Below are 20,171 nucleotides of genomic sequence, written 5' to 3'. Positions count from 1 at the left end.
ACTTTTGTTTCATTTTTTTTCTTCTAATTTCCACCAATGAGCTGAAACCCGTATGTTCACAGCCGACCCAACACCACGGCACATTCACTATCCGCTCAAAAGCAACTACTTTCCTTTCCCACCGGCCATCCGAAAAATTGCAATTTTTTTTTTGTTGTGCCTCCGATCCACCACAGCACACTAAGATTTCAGCAATGATAACATCTGCATATTTGCAAACACACAGGCCCTTTCCCACCCCCCTCTTCCCGCACCTACCAAAAGGCAGATCCAACAGAGGGAGGGATGTGCCAGTCCAGCCGGTGACTAACAGCTGCAGTGCCGAGGATCAAACAAGCCCAGAGACACGGATCACAATCACACTTCACCAGCAGCAATAACAATCCCGTCCGAAACTCTGCAACAAGGTAACTGTGTGGCAAAAAAACTCACTCAATAACACAAAAGTGAGGGGGGACTACAACCTTCCGATTCCTGCAAGCCTTCCTCTACATCCCAGATCGCTCTGGAAGTACATGCAAATACATTTCATAGATTTTTGGAGCGCGCCACAAAAACCGAAGTGGATCTTCGTGAGCCGAAGACGCAACCTTTAGAACCAAACATTGAAATCAAGGCAAGACAACATTCCCCCTTCCTGCCATCCGCGCCTCTAAAACTCCAGGCTGGTATAAATGTTTAGAAATTGCGGTCAGAAGTTTGGCCAGGAATGTGCAAATCGTTTTTTTTTAATAATTTAAACGCACTAACATTCGCAATCTCTCACCCACTGACCAATCTGTATTGAACAGCGAGGCCAAGTAATATGTGGAGCACGTTCAAATGCCGCGAGTCTGTGTTCTGGAGAGCATTTGAAAACGTATCTGATCCTCAGTACAGATTACCAGTCCATCTTTTCCATGTGCTTCTCCTTGGGATTTGGCTGACTGCCAAGTGAAGTGTGTGGAAACGACACCGCCAGGGCGGCAGAGATTTTCCTTAATTTCATTTTTCCCTGTTCTGGCTAGCCGGAGACAGGCTGACATTGGTTGGAAAGTGGAGCAGGTCGTCAGGGACAATCAATGAGCATCGATCGGGCTGAGCCTCTGCAACGAGCAAACAACACATCAACACTGACTGCCTTAATCTTTCGTTTCACAGTCGGACTGTCGAAGCCCTTCCACACACACACCACCCCCCCCCCCCCCCCCAGACCCGCTCTTGCATTCTCACTTCAGGCAGTCTCCATATTTTCCCAGACGACCTCCAGTTGCACACAATGTGCACACGGTGTACTTTGAAATAACCCCCCCCAGCCCCCGTTATCCTGGGGTTTTTGTTGGCCTTGGTCACAAAATCTGAATGAACAGCCAATTCAGATTTTCAATCACGTGTAAAGAAGTGAATTAAGTCCATATTTCAGTCTCGTCCTGTTGATAAATGTGGGAAAATTGATTCAGCGAAGACTGAACATTGCTGTTAATATGAAAACTCATAATCATTAACTAAACTTTTAATGACTTCCATTGTACTTGGAAAAAATACTTTTCTCAACATCTTCACATTACTTTTTTTTAAACTATTGTCATTTTTCTGGGGAGTTGTCAGGGCAGCATTGATTTTCCCCATGGCATTCTTGATTTCCACTCCATTTCAAGCCAAATTAAGCTTAAATAATAATAATTTCTACCAGCATCACAAATGGGCTTAATAATTTCTACCAGCATCACAAATGGGCTTACATTAACACTGCAAGGAAGTTACTGTGAAAGCCCCTAGTCGCCACACTCCCGCGCCTGTTCGGGTACACAGAGGGGGAATTCAGAATGTCCTAACAACACATCCTTCGGGACTTGTGGGAGGAAACCGGAGCACCCGGAGGAAACCCATACAGGCACGGGGAGAACGTGCAGACTCCGCACAGACAGTGACCCAAGCCGGGAATCAAACCCAGGTCCCTGGCGCTGTGAAGTGACAGTGCTAACCACTGTGCTACTGTGACTTACCGTGATGGCTGGATCTGCAAGCGTGCTTTTGTCACTGGGCTAAGATCACTATCCATGCCAATGGGGTTTGCTCCCAGGAATTTCAGTTTAGAAGAAAAAAAACTGATGCCGTTTCTTTGTTTTCCATTTTTAGCCATTTGGATAATTGAATACTTGGTAGGGATGAGGAGAGGGCTAGTTGTTCCCACATGAGAAACTGAGGGATATGTATTAGGGAGCAGGTTAGCAAAATGTCATTTTATATACCTTTGATACAGAGTGACAAATATCTAAATATTTAAGGTGGTGTATTCTAAGAGCTTACAAAGCAGCTGCTTACTAATACTGCAGTTGGAATATATATGGATTGACGTTCAGTGCCGGTTTCACTGTTTTGTACTGGACGCTCTGAACGATGGGGTCCTGAAGTTTACCATGTGTTGTATCAGTCACAATGCACTGGAAAAATGTTTCCAGCACAGAGAACCTGTACACATAATGAGCAGTTAACTTTGTTAAGGCCTGAAGAAAATCGGTGCTGGATTTAACCTACCTGGAAGCACTTCAAATACACAGCAAGCTTAAACATTGGCACTGCAAGAAAAGACTATTCCATTATATTGGGTCTTTGTTCTAAGAGTAGATTTATTTTGAACTTGATACTTACTTTTCTGCTTTTTTGCTGTTCAGCTATTTTCGCCACATAAACAAGCTTACAGTTTCCTCAAGTGGAACACCATCTGCCAGTGCTGCCCATTTTCCGTGGGGTATATCATTGTATGCTATCCAAATGGGCATCCTTCTGGAGATCCTCCCATATTTGCAGATGTCGGAGGAAAAGCTGAACAAATGGATAGATTTGACATTCTAGGCAGGTGTTTTTTCACCTGAGACACACATTTAAGACTCATCTTTATGTCCCCAATATCTTGATGCAGCAGACCATTGGCATCCTGAAGTAAAGGTTCAGATTCTTGGAATGAACAGAGGACACGTCACAGTACATGTGTAGTGGGCTAAGGAATCGTACCTGTGTATGTTTGAAGACATTTGCAATGTCAAGACAATGATTACTCATCAAAACTGCCACTGCACTGTGCATAACCCTGCAGTCCATTGTGTAAACAAATTCCAGGACAAGGATGGCCATCAGCAGCTGAGAAGGAGGGATTTAAACGAGTTCAGCAGGGGGAGGAGACATAGAGCGTTTATGCAATTGGGACACAGCATGTTGAGTTTCAAGGGAATAAGGCGAGGCTGCATGGCCTCTACTTTAAAGCTAGGAGTATCATAGGTAAAACAGACGAGTTGAAAGTGTGTATTGACACATGGAGTTATGATGTTGTTGCCATCACAGAAGCATGGTTGAAGGAGGAACAGGAACTGGCAGCTCAACAATCCAGGGCACACGATCTTCATGCAGGACAGGGGAGGGTGTAAAAGAGGGGGGGTCTTCAAATGAGGCTTTGTGGGTAGAGTTTAGAAATAAAAAGGGGGCAGTCGCACTGTTAGGAGTGTATTACAGGCCACCAATAGTCAACGGGTAATAGAGGAGCAGATATGTAAACAATTTACTGAGGTGTGTAAAAACAATAATAGAGTAATTATATAGGGGATTTCAACTTTCCCAACATTAATTCGGATAGTGACTTTATAAAGGGTTTCAAGGGAGCAGATTTCTTGAAATGTATTCAAGAGAGATTTCATATCAACAGGTTCAACAAGGAATGGTGCAGTGTTGGACTTAGTTCTGGCGAACAAAGCCGGACAGATGTTCGAGGAAGCAGTGATGGAGCATTTTAGTGATCGCGACCACAACACTACGTTTTAAATTTGTCGTCGATAAGCAAAAAGGACAGAATCAATCTCCAGTTGGAGAGGCAAGGTTTGATCAGGGACAGTCAACATGGCTTTGTAAGAGGGAGATCACGCATAACAAATTTGATTGAAATTTTTGAGGAGGTGACCAGGTTTTGAATGGTTTATATGGATTTCATCAAAGTCTTTGACAAGGTCCCATATGGGAGACTGGTAAAGAAGGTAAAAGCACATTGGATCCAGGGTAACGTGATCCAAAATTGACTTAGTGATAGGAGACAGAGGGTGGTGGTGGCAGAAGGCTGTTATCATTGAATCACTTCCGGTTGCGGCTATGCCTGGGTAGGTCGCACGGTCGGCAGCTCCCACCGATAACGGACTTTTGGGCCCTTTTAAGGAGCCTCAGCAGCATTTGTTCGACGATTCCCGGTGTGGGAAGGTAGGAGTGAGGGTCCCCCTGCACTGTATGCAGTGGACCAGGAGCGGAGCAGTCAAAAAAGAAGCTTTAGAGCAGTGAGGAGAACGGGCGCAAAAAAATAAGATGGCGGCGGGCGGGGACCAGGCAGCGTGGGCCCAGTGGTCTCGGGAGCAGCAGGAGTTTTTAAAAAGCTGCTTTGCTGACTTGAAGGCGGAGATGCTGGCCCCTATGAAGGCGTCGATTGAAAGGTTGGTGGAGACCCAGAAGATGCAGGGGACGGCGATTAAGGAGGTGCAGCAGAAGGTCTCTGACAACAAGGACGAGATTCTAGGCCTGGCGGTTAAAGTTGAAGCGCACGAGGCGCTTCACAAAAAATGGCAGAAGCTGGAGGACCTGGAGAACACGTCGAGGAGGCAGAACCTGCGGATTCTGGGTCTCCCTGAAGGCGTGGAGGGGTCGGATGCTGGGGCGTATGTGACCACGATGCTGAGCATGCTGATGGGTGCGGGGGCCTTCCCGAGGCCCCTGGAGCTGGATGGAGCGCACAGAGTCCTGGCAAGGAGGCCGAGGGCGAACGAACCGCCGAGGGCGATGGTGCTGAGGTTTCACCATTTCACCGACAGGGAGTGTGTCCTGCGATGGGCGAAGAAGGAGCGGAGCAGCAGGTGAGAGAATACTGAGATCCGTATTTATCAGGACTGGAATGCAGAGCTAGCCAGGAAGCGGGCAGGATTCAACCGGGCTAAGGCGATCCTCCACGGGAAGGGGGTGAAGTTCGGGCTGTTACAGCCGGCGAGACTGTGGGTCACATACCAGGACCGACACCACTATTTTTTTTTTTAATATAATTTTTATTGGAATTTTTTACAGAAAATATAAAACATAACGACAAACAATGAAATGCAACAAAATAACCCATAATAACTGTGACACCCCCAGACCGTATCGGCGCATGTATCACATCCCCCCACCCCCCCAACCCTAATGAACAACAAAAGAACTTAAAAAATATTAAAATTAAATAAACAAACATAGTCATTGTCGGCCCCCCCCCTTTTCCCTCCCCTTTTCCCTCCCCGGGTTGCTGCTGCTGCTGTCCCCGTACCCTATCGTTGAGCCAGAAAGTCGAGAAAAGGCTGCCACCGCCTAAAGAACCCTTGTACCGACCCTCTCAGGGCGAATTTGACCTTCTCTAGCTTAATGAAACCCGCCATGTCATTGATCCAGGTCTCCACGCTTGGGGGCCTCGCATCCTTCCATTGTAGCAAGATCCTTCGCCGGGCTACTAGGGATGCAAAGGCCAGCACACCGGCCTCTTTCGCCTCCTGCACTCCCGGCTCCGCCCCAACCCCGACACCACTATTTTGATACGCCGGATGAGGCGTGGACTTTTATCAAAAACGAGAAGCTGGACTTGAATTAATGGTTTGCAGTATGTTATGTGGGATGCTGGTGAGGGAGAGGGGGCAATGCTTGTTTGGGTGGGGCTTTCTCCCCGCGTTTTCTTGGGACTGGGTGGGCCCGTAGCCCGAGTCCCTCGGGGACTTGGGTGAGGTTGCAGTTAAAAGGAATTGCACCACGGGGGCGGGGTTGGCCCAGGCAGGGAGTGTGGCTCTTTCCCGCGAAATGGTGGGGGCTGTACCTGAAGCGGGGGGTGGGCAGTGTACTGTGTACAATGTCCGCGTTGGTCTATATGGGGGGTGGGGGGACTTTCACTACTCCACTTTGGTGGGGGGAGGGCTGGTGATCTGGATGGGATATCCAAAAGCGTATTGGAGGCAGAGGCGGGAGCGGCCGGGGTCAGCATGAGTCAGCTGACTTACAGGGGTGTAATGGGAGAAACAGGGGGGTCGCAATCCACGCCTCATCCGGTTAATCAATTGCTTGGCCGGGGAAGGGGGGGGTGGGGGGGTTGGGAGGGGGGAACTGGGTTGCTGCTGTGCTGATTGAGGGGGAGTTGACGGTAAGAGGGAGAGTCGGGGCGGGGAGCTTCCGCCTGGGGGGCTGGAGTGTGCGGGAGTCGTGGGCACGTGGCTGGCCTAAAAAATGAGAGGGCTAGTCGGCAGGGTGGGAGGGCGGGTAGCCCCCCGATCCGGCTGATCACGTGGAAAGTGAGAGGCTTGAATGGGCCGGTTAAGAGGGCCCGGGTGTTTTCGCACTAAAAGGCGCTGAAGGCAGACGTAGCCATGCTACAGGAAACACACCTGAAGATCGCGAACCAAACTAGGCTGAGGAAAGGATGGGTGGGACAGGTTTTTCACTCAGGGCTGGATGCGAGAAACAGGGAGGTCGCAATCCTGTTGAGTAAGCGGGTGGCATTTCAGGCGATGGGTATTGTGGCGGATAAGGGGGGTCGATATGTTATGGTTAGTGGTAGGCTGCAGGGAGCTTGGGTGGTGCTGGTGGATGTGTATGCCCCAAACTGGGACGATGCAGGGTTCATGAAGCAGATGTTGAGTCGGATCCCGGATCTGGAGGCAGGTAGTTTGATAATGGGGGGGGGGGGGATTTCTATACGGTTCTGGACCCGACACTGGATCGGTCTAGATCGAGGTCGGGTAAGAGACCGGCAACGACTAAGGTTCTGAGGGGGTTCATGGACCAGATGGTGGGAGTGGATCTGTGGAGATTTGATAGGCCAAGGGCGAGGGAGTTTTCCTTCTTCTCCCATGTACACAAGGCTTCCTCGCGGATAGATTTTTTCGTGGTAAACTGGGCTCTAATCCCGAGAGTGGAGGGGGTGGAGTACTCGGCCATTGCGATCTCGGACCATGCCCCACACTGGGTGGACCTGAAGATAGGGGAGGAGAGAGGTCAGCGCCCGTTGTGGCGAATGGACGTGGGACTACTGGCGGACGAGGAGGTCTGGGGGCGTATCCAAAGATATGTGGAGTCCAATGATAATGGAGAGGTGTCGATGAGTGTGGTCTGGGAGGTGCTGAAGGCGGTGGTCAGGGGGGGGAGTTAATTTCAATCAGGGCCCACAGGGAGACGAGGGAGAGGATGGAGAGGGAGAGATTGGTGGGGGCGATACTGAGGGTGGATAGGAGATATACGGAATCCCCTGAGGAGGGGCTGTTGAAGGAGCGCCGGAGCCTCCAGATGGAGTTTGACTTGCTAACCAGGGGGAAGGCTGAGGCCCAGTTGAGGAAGCTACAAGGAGCAGTATATGAGTATAGGAGAAGGCAAGCCGGATGTTGGCACATCAGCTGCCGAAGAGGGAGGCGGCCAGGGAGATTGGGGGAATTAGGGTAAGGAGGGGAACATGGTGCGGAGTCCAGCTAAAATAAACGGGTTCTTTAAGGACTTTTATGGTGAATTACACGAGTCAGAACCCCCGGGGGGGGGGGGGGGGGGAGAGGGGATGCAACAGTTCCTGGACCAACTTATGTTTCCAAAGGTGGAGGAAGGGCTGTTAGAGGGATTGGGGGCTCCGATTGGGATGGAGGAGTTGGCTAAGGTGTTGGGGAGTATGCAGGCGGGCAAGGCCCCAGGGCCGGATGGATTCCCCGTTGAGTTCTACAGGAAGTTCGCGGAGCCGTTGGGCCCGCTGTTGCTGAGAACCTTCAACGAGGCTAAGGAAAAGGGAATCCTTCCCTCGACGATGTCGCAGGCTTTGATCTCGCTTATCCTCAAGCGTGATAAGGACCCGTTGCAATGCGGCTCCTATAGACCAATTTTGCTTCTTAATGTAGATGCCAAACTGTTGGCCAAGATCTGAGCCACTAGGATTGAGGATTGTGTCCTGGGAGTGATTCATGAGGATCAGACAGGGTTTGTGAAGGGCAGGCAGCTGAATATGAATGTGCGGAGGCTCCTGAATGTGATCATGATGCCCTCGGAGGGGTGGGATGCAGAAGTGGCAGCGGCAATAGACACGGAGAAAGCCTTTGATCGAGTGGCGTGGGAGTACTTGTGGGAGGTGTTAGGCACGTTTGGGTTTGGGGAGGAATTCATAGGATGGGTCAAATTGTTGTACCAGGCCCCGGTAGCGAGTGTTTCGACGTACCGGCTGTGGTCAGAGTACTTCAGGTTGTATCGTGGAACGAGGCAGGGGTGCCCTTTGTTCCCCCTACTGTTTGCACTGGCGATTGAGCCGCTGGCCATGGCATTGAGGGAGTCCAGAAACTGGAGGGGATTGGTCCGGTGGGGGGTGGGGAGTGTTTCACTGTATGCGGATGACCTGCTTTTGTACATTGCAGATCTGGTGGAGGAGATGGGGGAGGTTATGCAGATTCTTAGGAATTTTGGAAACTTCTTGGGATACAAGTTACACGTGGGGAAAAGCGAGCATTTTGTGGTGCATGCGAGGGGCCAGGAAAAGAGATTGGGGGAGCTACCGCTCAAGATGGTGGAGAGGAGCTTTCGGTCCTTGGGTATCCAGGTAGCCAAGAGTTGGGGGGTTTTGCACAAGTTCAATTTAGCGCGCCTGGTGGATCAGATGGAGGAGGACTTTTGAAGGTGGGATGTGTTGCCACTTTCCCTGGCGGGTAGGGTGCAGTCCGTAAAGATGACAGTTCTCCCTAATTTCCTGTTCGCCTTCCAGTTCCTGCCTATTCTCATCCCCAAGTCCTTCTTTAAGCGGGTAAATAGGAGTATTACGGGATTTGTGTGGGCAGATAAGACCCCGCGGGTTAAGAGACTGTTTTTGGTGCGCAGTTGTGAGGGGGGTGGGTTGGCACTGCCGAACCTGTGCAGCTATTACTGCGCAACGAATGTGTCTATGATTCGGAAGAGGGTAATGGAGGGAGAGGGGGCAGCATGGAAACGGCTAGAAGCGTCGTCCAGTATAGGCACTAGCTTGGGGGCACTGGCGACGGCACCATTGCCGCTTCCGCCGACGCGGTATACCACGAGCCCGGTGGTGGCGGTGTCACTGAGGGTCTGGGGGCAATGGAGATGGCATAGGGGGGAGGTGGGGGCCTCAGTTTGGACCCCGATACGGAACAATCATAGGTTCGTTCCAGGTAGGATAGATGGTGGGTTACTCAGCTGGCATAGGGCGGGAATCAAAAGAATGAAAAAAAAAATGAAAATCGCTTATTGTCACAAGTAGGCTTCAAATGAAGTTACTGTGAAAAGCCCCTAGTCGCCACATTCCGCCGCCTGTTTGGGGAGGCTGGCACGGGAATCGAACTGTGCTGCTGGCTTGCTTGGTCTGCTTTCAAAGCCAGCGATTTAGCCCTGTGCTAAACAGCCCAGGGGGTGCCTCCGATGTGGCCTGATTGGTGGGCCGGCCTCTCTGGCTGGGGGCCTCCTTTCTTCCGTGCCGGCCCCTGTAACCCTGCACCATGTTGCGTCGGAGCTGGCGCATTGAAGGAAGCCATTGCGCATGCGCGCATTGGTGCCGGTGCCACTGCACATTCATGGATCCCGCGGCGCCCAGTTGACGCCGGGATCAGCAGCTGGAGTGGCGTGAACCACTCCAGTGCCATGCTGGCCCCCTGTAGAGGCCAGAATTGCTGATCCTGAGGCCGTGCTGACGCCATCCAGAAACGCGACGGCGTCAACACTTGGCCTCAGTTTCACAGAATCCCGCCCCCAGTGTTCAGTTCTGGTCACCGCATTATAGGAAGGATGTGATTGCACTAGATAGGGTGCAGAGGAGATTCATCAGATGTTGCCTAAAATGGAGCATTTTAACTATGAAGAGAGGCTGGATAGGCTTGAGTTGTTTTATTTGGAGCAGAGAAGGCCGAGAGGGGACCTGATTGAGGTGTATATGATTGTGAGGGGCATGGACAGGGTGGATAGAAAGCAGCTGTTGCCCAGAGTTAAAAGGTCAATAGCAAGGGTTACATTTTAAGGTGAAAGGCAGGTGGTTCAGAGGGGATTTGAGGAAAATAATTTTCATCCAGAGGGTGGTGGGAATCTGGAATGCATTGCCTGCGATGGGTAGTTGAGGCAGGAAACCTCACAATCTTTAAAAAGTCGTTGGATGAAATGTCTGATAGAACCATCAATTCACCAGACATTGTTTTCCGATATGAATCTAGGCTTTAATCGACTCACTTCAGAGCCAGCCTGTTACCCATTGATGAACTCAAAGTGAACTCAGGCTGACTCTGGACAAGGGTATTTATACAGCTGCACTAGGGGGAGGAGTCATGGGCGGAGCCAAGGGTGGAGCCCAGTACAAGTTCCTGAGTGCTCCCAGCGCTACTCCCCCTAGTGGAAGGATGGCGCTACTGCGCTTACAACGACAGTGTGAATTAACATATATACATCTATATTACATTCACCACATTCACCCCCTGCAAAAAAATCAAGTCCGGCGGGGATGGTGGTCTATAAAGTCAGTCTGTCCGGTGGTCGAATTGTCCGCTGTGATCTGCGGAGCACCGGGGTTGCAGCATCTTGCGGTAGCTGGATGGGTGTTGTGTGCTGGGGTACAATGGCGGACTCCAGAGAGGGTTGTATCCGAGGTTCATACTCTCCTGGTTCGACCGGGGACTGGGGGCGCTGGGTGCTGGCCGGCGCGGGGGCGCGGAACTGGTGGAGTGAGCTCATGGGCTCGGGAGCGCAAGGGGGCGGCAGCATGGGGTGTAGGGTGAGAGGTCCTTCTGTGGGGGTAGAGGGGGCGCTGGATCCTGCGGGTGCCAGATCCCGGAGGGATACTGTGTCCTGACGGCCGTCAGGGAACTCAACGAATGTGTACTGGGGGTTGCAGTGGAGCAGGCGCACCTTTTCAACAAGGGGGTCGGTTTTGTGCGCCCTGACGTATTTTCCTCAGAAGATCGGGGCCCGGCGTCCTCAGCCATGCCGGAAGTGAGACCCCCGTGGTAGTGCCCCTGGAAAATATGAAGAGCCTCTCGTGAGGGGTCTGGTTGGTCGCCGTACACAAAAGGGACCTAATAGCGTGGAGCGCGTCTGGGAGGACTTCCTGCCACTGGGAGACTTGGAGCTTTCTAGACCGGAGGGTCAGGAGGACGGTCTTCCAGACCGTCGCGTTCTCCCTTTCCACCTGCCCGTTCCCCCTGGGGTTGTAGCTGGTAGTCCTGCTCGAGGCAATGCCCTTGTCGAGCAGGTACTGACGCAGCTCGTCGCTCATGAAGGACGAACCCCGGTCGCTGTGTACTTAGCTGGGGAAACCAAACAGGGTGAAGATGCTATGCAGGGCCCTAATGACTGTGTGTGAGGTCATGTCGGGGCACGGGATAGCGAATGGGAAACGGGAGAACCTGTCTACGACGTTTAAGAAGTAAACGTTCATGTTGGTTGAGGGGAGTGGCCCTTTGAAATCAATCGCGAGGCGTTCAAAGGGCCTTGATGCCTTGACCAGGTGGGCCCTGTCTGGTCTATAGAAGTGCGGTTTGCACTCTGCACAGATCGGGCAGTCCCTGGTGACCGCTTTTACCTCCTCGTTGGAGAAAGGCAGGTTTCGGGCCCTGATGTAGTGGGCGAGCCGGGTGACCCCCGGGTGGCAGAGGTCATTGTGGATGACTTTCAATCGGTCGATCTGCGCGCTGGCGCATGTCCCACGGGATAGGGCATCCGGAGGCTCGTTTAGCTTCCCGGGTCGATATTTGATATCGTAATTGTAGGTGGAGAGTTCGATCCTCCACCTCAGAATTTTGTCGTTTTTTATTTTGCCCCTTTGCGAGTTGTCGAACATGAAGGCAACTCATCTTTGGTCGGTGATGAGGGTGAACCTCCTACCTGCGAGGTACTGCCTCCAGTGACGGATAGCCTCCACAATGGCTTGTGCTTCTTTCTCGACTGAGGAGTGTCAGAGCTCTGAAGCGGAGAGGGTACGGGAGAAAAATGCAACTGGTCTCCCTGCCTGATTTAACGTGGCTGCAAGAGCTACCTCTGAGGCGTCGCTCTTTACCTGAAATGGGGTGGATTCATCCACCGCCCGCATAGCCACTTTGGCGATGTCCTCCTTGATACCGTCGAAGGCCTGGCGTGCCTCGGCTGACAGGGGAAATCGTGTGGTCCTAAAGAGTGGGCAGGCTTTGTGTGCATATTGAGGGACCCACTGGGCGGGGCGTAGTATGAAAAAAATCCCAAGCACCGTTTGAGGGCCTTGGGACAATGAGGGGGAGGGAGTTCTAAGAGGGGGCGCATACGGTCCGGGTCGGGGCCCAGGACTCCGTTTTCCACGACATAGCCGAGGATGGCTAGTCTGGTTGTGCGGAAAACGCATTTCTCCTTGTTGTACGTGAGGTTCAGTTTCTGTGCCGTCTGGAGAAAACGGTGGAGGTTGGCGTCGTTGTCCTGCTGGTCATAGCCACAGATGGTGACATTGTCCAAGTACGGAAACGTGGCCCGCAGCCCGTACTGCCATTCCACCATTCGGTCCATTGCTCGTTGGAACACCGAGACCCCATTAGTGACGCCGAAGGGAACCTGGAGGAAATGGAAGAAGCGGCCATCGGCCTCGAGTGCCGTGTAGTGGCGGTCCTCCGGGCGGATTGGGAGCTGGTGGTATGCAGACTTCAGATGCACTGTGGAAAAGAGCCGGTACTGGGCGATCTGGTTTACCATGTCTGCAATCCTGGGGAGGGGATACGCATTGAGGAGCGTAAATCTATACGGAATTTTTCCCCGGTCTTAACGACCACCACCTGAGCTCTCCAGGGACTATTGCTGGCCTCTATAATCCCCTCACTGAGTAGCCTTCGGATCTCTGCTCTGGCAAATACCCTATCCTGCAGGCTATACCACCTGCTACGAGTGGCTACGGGTTTACAGTCCTTAGTGAGATTGGCAAAGAGAGGATGGGGGGGGGATTCGCCGTGTAGTGAGGCTGCAGAACGTGAGTGGGGGTGAGGCTCTTGAGGTTGCATTGGAAGTCTAAGCCTAATAAGAGTGGCGTGCAGAGTTCGGGCAACAAGTAGAATTTAAATTTTGAGTAGCTGGCGCCTCGGATTGTGTGTCGCGGCGGTGCGCCCCTGGATCTGGACCGAGTGGGAGCCTGAAGCGAGCGAGATAGTTTGCTGCACGGGGAAAACTGGGAGCGAACAGCGTCTTACCAGGTCTGGATGTATGAAGCTCTCCGTGCTCCCGGAGTCGAAGAGGCATGGCGTTTTGTACCCGTTGATATGGACCTCTGCCATCGAGTTTCGTAGATTCTTTGGTCGCAATTGGTCCAGGGTGACCGCACTGAGTTGCGGGTAGTCGGCGGCTCGATCAGCTGTGCTGGAGTGGCCCCGTGATGACTGCCCTCTGAGTTCATAGTCGAATTCGAATTCTTCCGCAGAGTTGTCCGAGCGCGGAGATGCCAATCGGGCCCGTGGATCGCACGTGGCGGGCGGCGACGAAGATGGCATCCAAGATGGCGACCCCCATGTGTCGTACGTGGCCGGCCGCGTGGTGGAAGTTTTCCAAGATGGCGGCCCCCATGGATCGCACGTGGCTGGAGGGGGCCGAATCTGGGCATAGGCCACAGCATTCCGGGCCCCGCGGGCCTGCGAGTGAGGGGAGCGATTACTGCGAGTCGCTGGGGAGTTGGAAGTTGGGGTCCTTTTTGCGAGGCACACTCGTGCATAATGGCCTTTCCGCCCGCAGCTGCTGCAGGTCGCGTTGCGGGCCGGGCAGTGCTGCCGCGGGTGCTGGTTCTGGCCACAGAAATGGCAGGCTGGAGCAGCGTAGTGGCTGGCTTGGGCAGCATAGTGGCTGGCTGCTGGAGCGGCATGGTGGCTGGGCGGCCGCATAGCACAGGCCTGGGGGAGTCGCTGGTCGGGGCCCCATGATTGGGTCGCGGGGTCCGCGGGGAACGAGTTCAGACTGCGGAAGGAAACGTCCATCGTGGTAGCTGCTTCCACAGTCGTTTCTAACTCCTGGGCCCCCTTTTCCAGCAGTTGTTGGCGCACATAGTTAGACCTGAGGCCCGCTACGAAAACATTGCATACCGCCAATTCCCTGTGTTCAGCTGCGGTAACCACTTGGTAATTACAGTCATTAGACAAATTATTAAGTTCTCTTAGAAATTCAGCGAGTGATTCTGTAGGCCGCTGGCAGCGAGTCGTTAACACATGGCGAGCGTAAACTTGGTTAACAGGCCATACATAAATTTTATCGAGAACTGCTAGCGCTGCAGTATATGAACTGGCCGAGTTTAGTTGCGTAGAGATTCTATGGCTCACCCTCGCGTGCAGTAGACTTAGCTTCTGTTCCTCTGTCGTTTTGGCAGTGCTTGCTTCGGCCAGGTAGGCCTTGAAACACCGCAATTAGTGGGAGAAGATTTCTTTAGCCTCTGCATCCTGCGGGTCGAGTTCCAGGTGTCCAGGCTTGAGGGCTGATTCCATAATCAATCTTTGCTGTTCTTAAGTCGATTAAATTGATGGAACCATCAATTCACCAGACACGTGTTTCCGATATGAATCTAGGCTTTAATCGACTTACTTCAGAGCCAGCCTGTTACCTGTTGATGAACTCAAAGTGAACTCAGGCTGACTCTGGACAAGGGTGTTTATACAGCTGCACTAGGAGGAGGAGTCATGGGCGGAGCTAAGGGTGGAGCCCAGTACAAATTCCTGAGTGCTCCCAGCGCTACTCCCCCTAGTGGTTGGATGGCGCTACTGCGCTTACAATGACACTGTGAATTAACATATATACATCTATATTACATTTACCACAATGTCATAACTTTCAAGGCGATGGGCCAAGTTCTGGAAAGTGGGATTAGTGTAGATTAGAGTAGTTTTATTTTGTGCAGGATTGATGGGCCGAAGGGCCTCTTCTGTACTATAAGATTCAAAGATAACAACTTCACCAAACCTTTATACCTTTGTAGCCTTTAAAGCAGCATTTGAGCATTTCTGCACAATCTTCTAAGCTGCAGTAGTACAGATTTGCATCACTCAGGTACAGATTCTTTAGGGGGTGGTTAAACTTGATAAAATGAGAGTACAATGGGAAACCAGTTTGAACCAGCAACCTTCACTTTTAACTTGAGCTATTGGGTTGCTTGCACATGACCGCCGTGGAAGAGGCGGGTTATTCATTAACATAAATGCTCAATAGAGTGATATTTCAACTCAGTTTGAAGTTTAACCTAGCATCCATAAGTTTTCCAGGCGCCCCAAAACTCCCTACTGAAGACAAGGTGAGAGCACTATGGCAAATGGGGGGGGGGGGGGGGGAGGGGGGGGGGGAGGGGAGGGGGAGATTGGGGGGGGGGGGGATTGGGGGCTTGGGGGGGGGGGGTGGGGGGGAGGACTCAATCAATCATAGAGAAATATGACACTTCATGCAAAGTACTCCCAATTGTTTTTTAACCTGATAGTCGGAAGGAGTTTGTCCAATTAAGACGTTATTAATAAGGATTCAACCAAGACTTGCAGGGCTATGGAATAGAGCGGAGGAATAGGACTGATTGCTTGCCCTTCAGAAAGCAGGGAGGGGCTCAATGGGCTGAATGGCCTCCTGTGCCATAACGGTTCTATAATTACCTTAATTAATGAGGAAAGCTGTTACCCGAATCTTAATGGAATAGATCATTGGTATCCCAAAAGCAAAGGTTTAGATTCTTGGAATGAACAGGGGCACGTCAGAGTACAGGTTGACCAGTGTTCAAAATGATTGTTATGTATTGCTGTAAGGAGGGTCCTGTCATGAAATAATTCGGAAAAGAAAAGCAGAAGCAGCCAGAGGCAGGAGGCAACTAAGACAGACAGGGGAGGGACAGAGGATGAGAGAGGAGAGTAGCAAGCGAGGGGGGAGAAGGAGCAGAGAATGTCCTCTTCCACTGTCATCCCCAAACTTATTGAAAACTCAGAATTTCTGATTCTGACCGACCAACTTGTGGGCAAGGCTGTGACCTCAAAAGCTCAGGGGTCAACAGCTGCTGAAGCCCTTAAGCTAAATCTCCGGTCAAAAGTTTCACCTTTTGATTCCACTCTCAGTTACTTTAACACTTGCAACACACCAACTACTTCCCCCTCCCCAACTGAAGATAATCAGGAGGTGCAATGTGGCACTTCATTGATGCTCTCTATTTGGCTCATCCCCTCCTTTATGGTACTGGGAGGAACAGAGAATCTGTTTCAGAATACCAGTAGTAAACCATCATTTCAAACATAACATTATGTAGCAGATCATTCTTTCTGTTAGGTTGTGATATTGCAGTTTATATTTGTATGTTAATGAGTGAATGAGTAAGTGAATAAAGAAATAAAGAATGAAAATCAAAGAAGGACAATAACCACAGTTCTGAAGGAGGGTTCCAATTCTCTTTGGCTCCAATTCTATTGCCTGAATTGCCAGGAATCTTTCTCAGAAGGAGACAGGGGCTTTGGCTTGGATACATTTACCTACTGTGCACATTCACTGGTGCTGGATATGACTGCCTGCAAATGGAATGATACATCTGTTGGTACAAGATTATGTGTGTATTCCATGTGCCTCGATCAGCAATACACATTCTCCACTTTATGTAAATGTGTTTATGTGGCATTCAGGTGTGCTGTTCAGTCAGAATGTTTGCCAAATTTCATGAGCCACCCTTTGTATTTTCAGATGCAGTCAGAGGCTGATAAATAGAATTCTACATGTGTGCTTATGTGTGCTTACTGATTAGTGACTGGTGCACAAGAGCAATGTAACTTGGTCTTCTGCTCACACGGCTGACAAACAGGTTCTCCTCTGCATAGATTAGTTGGGACATATCTAAGTTTTGCTCATTGATAAACTTCTTTTTGGTAATGAAAGATGACTTGTGGAACAATTGGCATACCACCAGAATGATTCGTTTTATGTGTTCCTTCTCTCTTGCAGTGAGTTGAATCAGAATTGAGTTTCCCTGACAGCTAACAGGTTGATGATAATGCCAGGTGTGGCAGCACACAACAGGAAGTCTCATTTTTCATTCCCGCATCTCAACCAGGTTAATAGCTGGAGCATTACGATTGACCTTTGTGAACCTGGATTCAGAAGGGAAAAGTCAGATCATGATAGGAAGTGATAGGGAAGTGCATATGTGTGAATGCCAAGTGAGAATAGAACCATGCTTTGATGCAAAAGGGTCTATGATGAGTTCGGTTTCTAGCATTAATTGTCAAGATATGTAATATATGGCTACTTTGGTAAAATTCTGTACATATGAATATACGAACAAGGAGCAGGAGTAGACTATTTGGCCCCATGAGCCTGCTCCGCCTTATAATAAGATCATGGCGATCTGAGTGTAATTTAATATTCACTTTCCACCTACCACAGATAACCTAGCAGTCCCTTGCTTACAAAGAATCTATCTACTTCTGCCTTAAAAATATTTAGACTTTGCTTCCACCACCTTTTCAGGAAGAGTGTTTCAAAGACACACGACCCTCTGAGAGAAATAATTTTGCCTCAATTCTGTTTTAAATGGATAACTTCTTATTTTTAAACAGTAGCCCCTCATTTTGATTCCCCCCCCAAGAGGAAACATCCTCGCCACATCCACTACAACTTACTTTCCTATCTCTCTTTGTGTCATTATAACGTTGGCAACCACCCCATTCATCCCTTCATCCAAGTCATTTATAGAAATTGTAAACAGTTGTGGTCCAGGCACTGATCTCTGGGCACACCACTTGTTACATTTTGGCAACCTGAAAAAGACTCATCCGTACCCCTGCTTCATGTTAGCCAGTCAATCTTCAATCCATGCCAATATGTTACCTCCTATACCATGAGCTTTTATTTTCCATAATAACCTTTGATGTGGCACTTTATCAAATGTCTTCTGGAAATCTAAGTACAGTACATCCACTGGTTCCCCTTTAACCACAGCACATGTTACTTCCTCAAAGAACTGACACCATCTGCCTCGCAACTCAAGCTCCCGACTTAGACACCTTGGACCAGACCCTAAACGAGGACCTGTCAAATCTTGAAAAATACTGCAACACATGATGACTCAAGCCAAGCTCTGCCTAAAGAGTATCCAGCTTATTCCATTTTTACAATGCAAAAGCCAATAAAGAGCTTAACATCCAAATGAATGGCTACAAATTAAACCACCCAACACCAACATACCTTGAAGTGACCTTAGGTAGGACACTGACCTTCTGGGGATACCTAAAAACAGATGCAGCCAAGTGCAGAAACAACTTGATTGCCAAACTAGCCGACTCAACATAACCGAACCTCAGCACTCACACTCTCATACTCATACTGTGCCCCTGTTAGGTCAGGTTCAACACACACACATACACACACACACACAAGTTTAACAACCAGCTGACTGCTATCATGCATATCATTACTGGAACACTGCCCTCAACACCATTACCTTGGCTCCCTGTCCTGGCAAACACCACTGCTCCACATAATAATAACTTTATTGTCACATATATGAACTTACTGTGAAAAGCCCCTAGTTGCCACACTCCGGCGCCTGTTCGGGTAAGCTGGTACGGGAATTGAACCCGCGCTGCTGGCCTTGTTCTGCATCACAAACCAGCTGTCTAGCCCACTGAGCTAAGCAATACGTAGCCTTACAACAACCCACAAAATGGTGGAAAAAATTTCAAATGCCCCCTACATTCCACTTCATACTAATCTATTCAGCCCATCCAAGATATGATTCCCATCAGGAAGATCGATCTGGATATATGCTCCCACACAGGACCTCAACATAAATTCCATCTGGATAACTGAATTGGAATCATTAGACATGACAAACAAGTACCTGGTCTCAAACCTAACCCAAGGGCTGCCTGATTTCAGTAAAAGTTTTTACAAATATATAAGACAAAAAAGAGTGGCTAAGGTAAATATTGGTCCTTTAGAGGATGAGAAGGGAGTTTTAATAATGGGAAATGAGGAAATGGCTGAGGAACTGAACAGGTTTTTTGGGTCGGTCTTCACAGTGGAAGACACAAATAACATGCCAGCGACTGATAGAAATGAGGCTATGACAGGTGAGGACCTTGAGAGGATTGTTATCACTAAGGAGGGAGTGATGGGCAAGCTAATGGGGCTAAAGGTAGACAAGTCTCCTGGCCCTGATGGAATGCATCCCAGAGTGCTAAAAGAGATGGCTAGGGAAATTGCAGATGCACTAGTGATAATTTACCGAAATTCACTAGACTCTGGGGTGGTCCCGGTGGATTGGAAATTAGCAAACGTGACGCCACTGTTTAAAAAAGGAGGTAGGCAGAAAGCAGGAAATTATAGGCCAGTGAGTTTAACTTCGGTAATAGGGAAGATGCTGGAATCTATCATCAAGGAAGAAATTGCGAGGCAGCTGGATAGAAATTGTCCCATTGGGCAGACGCAGCATGGGTTCGTAAAAGGCAGGTCGTGCCTAACTAATTTAGTGGAATTTTTTGAGGACATTACCAGTGCAGTAGATAACGGGGAGCCGATGGATGTGGTATATCTGGATTTCCAGAAAGCCTTTGACAAGGTGCCACACAAAAGGTTGCTGCATAAGATAAAGATGCATGGCATTAAGGGTAAAGTAGTAGCATGGATAGAGGATTGGTTAATTAATAGAAAGCAAAGAGTTGGGATAAATGGGTGTTTCTCTGGTTGGCAATCAATAGCTAGTGGTGTCCCTCAGGGATCCGTGTTGGGCCCACAATTGTTCACAATTTACATTGATGATTTGGAGTTGGGGACCAAGGGCAATGTGTCCAAGTTTGCAGATGACACTAAGATGAGTGGTAAAGCGAAAAGTGCAGAGGATACTGGAAGTCTGCAGAGGGATTTGGATAGGTTAAGTGAATGGGCTCGGGTCTGGCAGATGGAATACAATGTTGACAAATGTGAGGTTATCCATTTTGGTAGGAATAACAGCAAACGGGATTATTATTTAAACGATAAAATATTAAAGCATGCCGCTGTTCAGAGAGACTTGGGTGTGCTAGTGCATGAGTCACAGAAGGTTGGTTTACAAGTGCAACAGGTGATTAAGAAGGCAAATGGAATTTTGTCCTTCATTGCTAGAGGGATGGAGTTTAAGACTAGGGAGGTTATGTTGCAATTGTATAAGGTGTTAGTGCGGCCACACCTGGAGTATTGTGTTCAGTTTTGGT

At 49.8% G+C, this 20,171-nt stretch overlaps 1 protein-coding gene across 11 annotated transcripts in view; it reads right to left on the bottom strand.

Annotated features, from left to right (window-relative positions):
• LOC119965224 (CXXC-type zinc finger protein 5-like) overlaps nt 1-1,132 on the bottom strand; it is a 42,580-nt gene extending 41,448 nt beyond the window's left edge. For 3 of the 11 annotated variants that reach the window (XM_038795675.1, XM_038795681.1, XM_038795680.1), the window contains exon 1: nt 259-594. The gene's annotated coding sequence lies outside the window, so the exon portion shown is untranslated. Of the gene's footprint in view, nt 1-258; nt 595-750 lie in introns of those variants that run through there. The other 8 variants (XM_038795676.1, XM_038795684.1, XM_038795682.1 and 5 more) reach the window with 6 other exon arrangements.
• Nucleotides 1,133-20,171: the final 19,039 nt, after the last annotated feature.

The sequence above is a fragment of the Scyliorhinus canicula genome, chromosome 4 (genome assembly GCF_902713615.1).
Source record: "Scyliorhinus canicula chromosome 4, sScyCan1.1, whole genome shotgun sequence".
NCBI classification, from domain to species: domain Eukaryota; kingdom Metazoa; phylum Chordata; class Chondrichthyes; order Carcharhiniformes; family Scyliorhinidae; genus Scyliorhinus; species Scyliorhinus canicula.
This window is presented reverse-complemented; position numbering and strand designations above follow the sequence as displayed.